Here is a 6,892-nt window from a genome sequence, read left to right as displayed (position 1 = left end):
ATTCACTCTTTCAAATGAAAATAAAACCTTAAAAAAGATCATTGTTTATTGCCGTCATAATTTGTAAAGAGTTTTTTAAAAGTTGATGCTGAGTCTTCACGAGAAGTAAAACGGCTAAAGAACCCTAAACTGGGAAACAAACAAACATGAAAACACCTCAGCAAAAGAGTTCAGCATCGTGGGTGAAGGACAGTGTCCTTACGCGAGGGAAAGGGCAGCTAGCTCAGTGGCAGCTGGGGACCGAAGACGAAGCTGGGTTGCATGCTTACCCCACAGACTCTGGAAAGTTGCATACTTGCCATGAAAACTTCTTCTGAAAATACAGGTAACTGATCTGTACATGACTTGGTCATTTGCAGAGGAGTTTCTCATCCATTATCTTACGTTCACAACTCATTATGACCCTATGCAGTGGACATTCATCATTCCGTCAGGCATGAATAAGTGGCTCCTTCGAGTGTTTTGTTTTTAACGCGTGCATTTTATTGTAAATAAGATACTCCAATAGAGTGACTTTAAAACACAAGATCATGGAGTGTTTTTTATGTCTCCTTGTTTATGGTTTTGAGAGTGCCCTCTGACACGGCATTATTCATTTGCTTATTTGTACTTCTGGTCATCTTTTCTGCACATCTATCCCATGGAGACGCTGAGGGAAGAGGCCGAGTCATCCATCATTGCATCTAACACAAACACGGCACGCTGTCGGAAGTCTGTGCTATTGCTCTTAGCAGTGGGCCGAAGGGTCCCAGCATATCTGTGTGTATGTGTGTGTGTGCGCGCGCGTGCAGTGTGTCCTCATGCACACGCACATAAATAATGTCTGGGGGAGGGCAAAGTAGAGTTTCAACAGAGTTCAGGAGAGGCGCCCCTGCATCACTCCCAGCCTCCTTACCATGTCCACGCTCGTGATCACCCTCTAACGTAATAAATGGAGGAAGGGCTTGGAGAGCTCAGAGCTTCACAGTTTGGGAGACAGAGTCTTGTGCACTAAATATGTAAGTCATGAATGCGTGGCATATCCTAATCTCAGTGTTCTCAAGCAGTGTTTCCACGAGCTTCATCGAAGATCTATTCAAACACAGAACCCAAGTTGGGTGGGTGGATCCCGAGAGTCCTCGTCTTCTAGCAAGCTCCCAAGAGGTGCCGAGTGCCGGATCCATGCAGACTGCACGGTGGACCCGACACGGAGCTCTTCCATGACACTGTGCTCTTCTCTCTCCTCTCTGCAGCGGCTGTCGCTTGTATCGATATTTTATCTCTTACATAGGTCATATCTTGGGTCATTATTTTTTCTATTTTCTCACATGTAAATATATCAGTCTTCCACAAAGCATGGGATAAAGTTCAGTTGAAGATGAGCTCTGCTGTAGGAATCTGAAGTCATAGTTTGTGTCATGTGAGCCTTAGATTTCTTAAATGCTGACGACATACAGTATATGGAGTGTCCATCAACAGACGAATGGATAAAGAAGATGTGGTCCATATCCACAGTAGAATATTCCTCAGCCATCAGAAAGGATGATACCCACCATTATTTGCATCGACATGGATGGGACTGGATGGGATTATGCTGAGTGAAATAAGTCAAGGAGAGAAAGACGATTATCCTATGGTTTCTCTCATATGTGAAATATAGGAAACAGTGCGGAGGACCACAGGGGAAGGGAGGGGAGACGCGTGGGAAGAAATCAGAGAGTGAGACAAACCGTGAGAGACCCTGGACTCCGGGAAACAGACTGGTTGCTGGAGGAGGGGAGAGTCAAGGGCTGGGGTAACCGGGTGACGGGCATGAAGGAGGGCATGGGATGCGATGGGCACTGGGTGTTACACACAACTGATGAATCACTGAACATTGCATCAAAAACTAATGGTGTACTGTATATTGGCCAATTGGATTTAAATTAAAAAAAGGAAAAAAGAATATACAAAATCTGATAATTAAAGTGAGCAATTTTTAAACGAAAGCCGGAGTAACACTGGAGCTGGTCGTTTTGGCAATGCAGAGAACCCAGCTGGTATCGATCCTGCTTCACAGGGAGGAGTATTGGTATTCGGGGAGCCTGGACTTGGAAGAGGTGAGGTCAAGGCAGGGCCAAACGACAGAGGGCGCCTCTGCGCCAAGCCAGGGTCCCAAGGACCTGAATCTGAGACGCCGGGGTCGGTACCCACCTGCCGTATGTGTCGGCTTCAGCAATCCTGACAGCCACGGGAAAGCAGTGAGGGTTTGACATCAAGGTTTCCAGCAGGACACGTGGTTCAATAGAAGCCACACACCCACGTGAGGTTCCAGAGCCCAACATGCAGTTTCCTGACCCCTGAACTCACCAGGGTTCCTGACACCGCCTCGAGGTTCCAGAACAGCACTGGGTCTACCTGAGACCAGGATCTGAGCCAGACGCGAGGACACAATTCACCCTGCTGTTGATTCCACAGATTAGTGAGACACAAGTGAGACTGTGTCTTTGCTATAACCTCCAAGTCACGTCTGTTTAGGGTATCTTCATGTAGTCTCCGTGGTTTCGGCTGGATTTAGGAGGGCTCTTGAGAGCATGTTGGAGGATGTGAGAGCCATGTGGCTGACACATCTGTCACCCCGTTGATCACCAGGGTTGATCTGGCTGATTTGGCTGGCCAGACGGGTGTCCCCTTCCTCCCTCACCATTCCCTGTGCGTCCCTCCCGAAGAGGACCACCCCGATAGAGGAAACCGTTCTTTGGTCAAGTATATGAGTAGCTGTTCTCCCCTGTTAGAACGTCCAGACAAGCTCTCAAGGGCCTTTTGTAGGAGAACTTAAGGGAGTCAAGCTTCCAAGACTCTAGACACATCCAAATGAGGCATGGCATGTGGCCGTCTGCCTTTCAAAAAAAAGCAAGCAAGCAAGCAAGCATGTTGGATCACTCAGAGCAAGTACAAGACAAGGGATGAAGGGTGGGACTGTGATGTCATGGTCATTGGCCCAGGAAGGGGCTTCCCGTCTTCGTGAAATCGGGGAGCCAGGCCGTGTCACGGAGACCAGGGGTGGATGCCCACAGCTCCCACTTCTTGGTCCATGGAGCAAACACTAATCAGAAATTCGATTTTAAAAAGTATTTTAGTAGCTAATAATTTTTAAATTTATGACCTAGTTTTTCTACTTACTGTGGAAGTCTTCCTAGTTTAAAGTGAGTATGCCCTTCAACTCATGAGATAAATTAGCCCGACAAAGATACACTGCCTAAAACGGACAGACGCCGGGGTGTTTACGTGCTATGCTTCTGTGATCCATGAGGTGTGGCGTGCCGAGAAGCTTTCCTTTCTCATAGGATGTCAAAACAAAGCAAACTTGAAAACAAAGGAGTGATAAATAGTTATTCGACAAGACAACAGTGAAACAATGAGTAACTGTGTCAGTGATTCCAGACGTCTTTGGGACCAACCCAACCGCTCCCTTCAGGGACTCCAAATTGCTACTTGATACGTATGTATTTATCGACTTGCATTTAGACTTGAATCTAAGTTGGTAAATTTTGTTTTAAGCCTCTGTTTTCATACAGATATATGAAAAACACAAATGCTCAAAGAAAGGAGTGTCACCTCCCTACATGGACTTTCCCTTTCCTTTCAAGGTACCAGCAACGTGATTAAACATGACCAGTCAGGTTCCCTCATTTTGGGAGGAAATAGGACTGTTCAAGTTACAAATAACTGTGCCACAGGCTATAACTTATTTGGGAAAGAATGTACCATTTTGGGGAAAAGACCATTTTGCTTAAGTTTCTTGGTTCAACAGCAATGCTGACTCTACAAAAACATGTTTCAACAAAATATACGGACAGAAATTCAAGAAAATGGAAAATGGACAAGTAGATTTAAATTACCAATATTTTTATTAAAGAATAATAAGGAAAATCAACTAAGAGTAGAACCTTTTCTACTTTTTTAATTATTTGGACTAATAATATTAGTTTGAAGAGATTTCACTGTGTACAGTGTCTTACTAATAAGATCTTACGGTTGAAGACAACTCTTTTGAATAGCTTTACTTGAAATTACCTCCTTAAATAAGAAAAAGGACAAAATATGAGATTTTATTAGTTTTTTTTCTTAAAGGAAGTTACCCTTTTGATAAAATTTACAATCCATTTTAACTAAAATGGGTCCTTCTGAATTACTTTTTGTGGTACTTGGTTGGACATTATCAAGTAGTCATTAAAACGGCATTTGATGTATCATCGGTATCAAGATAAGTATCTAAAAAGGAAATAAGATTAATACAAGAAACTACAAGCAAGACGCTGAAATCCATAACATAGATTCAATAATTAACATGGAAAACAGGAAAGGGATACGTGCCGGCTGGTTTGATCAGAAATAGCTTTCTTATGGATTAGTACCCAAATCACTGAGTTATTCTACTTCTGATCTGCTCTTTCTGTAGATATGAGTAATATATTGAACCTACTTTAAGTTAAATTTGTCTTTCAGAGCTAACGCCATTCTGCCTGCATCAAGGCCGTCCCAGCACGGAGTGCGCCTGTTGTGTGGACACGGGGGGTCGGTCACCCAGTGGGTGGCCTGGGCGAGCCCTGGAGGCCGTGGGTTCGTGAAACCACGGACATGTCTCCAGCTGTGACTTGTCTCAGTTGTTACTTCAGGCTTCGGGAGGACAAAGGAGATTCTGTACTTAACCAGCCCTTTTAATTTCGTGGATTCTCTTACTTTTGACTTGCCGCTGGGAAGGACAATAAAGAGAGTCTGCGGAAGAGACTCACAGCTCCGGCGCGCCCCTCCCCTCGGTGTGGCGCACATCCCGGGTCCCTCGCTGGGCTCCTGCCCGTTATGTCATCCCTGCTCCTACAGTCTCTCCTCCCTCCCCTCCGTCCTTCCCTCCTCAATTCCGCTTTTTCTCGAAAATCAAGTACACGGCTGCCCACTTTCAGGAACTTGGCTTTCAGAATTGGAAAGGCCGCAGAAAAGTCTTAGAAAAGCCCTGGGTTTGAAAATCACGAGTAGTTTACGTTTGAGATTCTGTTACTTACTGGCTGTACAACTCTGGCCTGGTCCTCTCCATCCTCATCTGTAAAATGAAAATAATCAGAGAATTCTATAAGCTCGATGAGACTATCAAGTGACGACATATACCTGAAAGCACTTTTGAAACTTCGAAGTCTTAGACAGCGACCGAGCTGCTTTTCAGGATGCCACATTTGCCTAGCGAAAGGCCTGCTGTTGTCACTCCAAAGTTTACTTCTATCTTTTTGTTATTATTTTTAACCATTCGCTGTTTTTACTTCATACCAACCCTACCTTTACTCTAAAAAACAAACAAAAAATCTTTGAATGTTAACCAAATCATTTTACCATAAACCTAGTCCATGCGTTTCACAGTTCCAGTGCTAGGAATGTTGTTATGATCAGTTTAATCATCGGTGACACTGTAGAATAGACCACAGGAGCACATGTCATTTGATGGGATCCTTGCCTCTTACCCTCAGCTTTACATCAGAAGGAAACTGATTCTGAACCCGCAGACACTCTGTCCCAACCCCAGGACGCACAGAAGACATCCTGTCACACAACTTTGTATAAGTTGTAAAACAAAGCCCGAGTTTTCTTACCTTTCTATAGGAAATGGTCAGTTATTTGATAAATACTAAAACCCTCCCAGGAATTCATTTCGTGAGTTTGGAGGAACTGACTACCAGAAAAGTTCCTTCGGAATTTGGTCACTTAACAGGTTGGAAGTTTAAAACCTTCCAGAAGACAAGGAAGTGGGGAATCCCTGATCTTCACACGTAGTTGTTGAAGGGATATACACACCCACTGAACAGTCTGCTCACAGAAGGCACAAACTACAAAGGGATATGCTGTTAGAGGCGAGACAAAGTACTGGCTGATATCCTTCTTTGTTTCACGAGCCCCGTAGCTAAGGTGGAGTTAGACCCAAAATCACGGTCTATTCCTGTAACCAAAAAACATTAAAGATAAAAAATGTAATTTGTTTTACTGCATACTTTCCAGCCATTAATTGAGATGTAAATATGAAAGATTAAAATTGCCTTAAAAGGGGGGTGGTATGTGGTGAAAAAACAATGAGTACTGTTACGCTAAAAAGAAATAAAACATTAAAAAAAAGGGGGGGGTGGTAGTAGCGGCTGTCAGAGCAATATTCAAGCATGATTTCAAGGATGCTTTCAGGTGCAGTGTTAGCCTTCTTTGTCAGAAGTCTTCACAACTTCATCAAAAACTTCATCAGTAAACTTAGACGCAGCTATTTTCTTGGCTTTCCCCATCGCTGTGTAGAAGTCAATAATTGGCTTTATCGACTGAAGATAGGTCTGAATTCTCTTTTCCAAGCGCTCTCTGTTCTCATCACTTCTACCAAGTACTCTTTCCCCTTCTAAGAAATCGTTCAATAAGATCTCATTATTACAGTCAAAAAACAGAACCAAAGACACACATGCCTTCCCATCCACAGTCTTGTTCCAACCTTGAAGGTTGTCTTGATTTCTTGGAACCCATCAGTCGAGAAATGTTTCTTCTGAGCATTGGCAGCCACCGTCTCTGATCCGTTTCCCTCTTTAACAAACTGATGGTCGTCTCAGCGGGCTCCGTCTTTCCGTCTTTAATGTTCTTTTCAGTGAGTTCACCGTGCTGTGAATTTGGGTTCTTCTTCCCATCGTGAAGAAGTCTCCTGCAGAAAGGTGTGTGTGTCACCGTGTTTTAGGTCACTGGTTCACTGTGACGAGGGTGTGACTCGGGAACAGCCAGTAGCTGCATGGTTCTGGGGCACAGAGCTTCCCTGCCCTCCCCAGGCAAGTCTTCCCCTGAATCTCTGTGTGTTCACCAACGCAGCGAAAGTTTGCTTTTAAATGAACACCTTTTAAGACTTAAAGCTAAATTTAAAATT

The 6,892-nt window shown here is 44.0% G+C and overlaps 1 pseudogene across 1 annotated transcript; it reads right to left on the bottom strand.

The window, feature by feature from the left end:
- Positions 1-6,188: 6,188 nt before the first annotated feature.
- Positions 6,189-6,686, bottom strand: LOC308350387 (UMP-CMP kinase-like; annotated as a pseudogene). The gene has a single exon. The product of its transcript is annotated as a UMP-CMP kinase-like (transcript).
- Between the last annotated feature and the right edge of the window lie 206 nt (positions 6,687-6,892).

This window comes from Martes martes (assembly GCF_963455335.1).
Source record: "Martes martes genome assembly, chromosome: 10".
NCBI classification, from domain to species: Eukaryota; Metazoa; Chordata; class Mammalia; order Carnivora; family Mustelidae; genus Martes; species Martes martes.
Note: the sequence above shows the minus strand (reverse complement) of the source record. Positions and strands in the feature narration are given on the sequence as shown.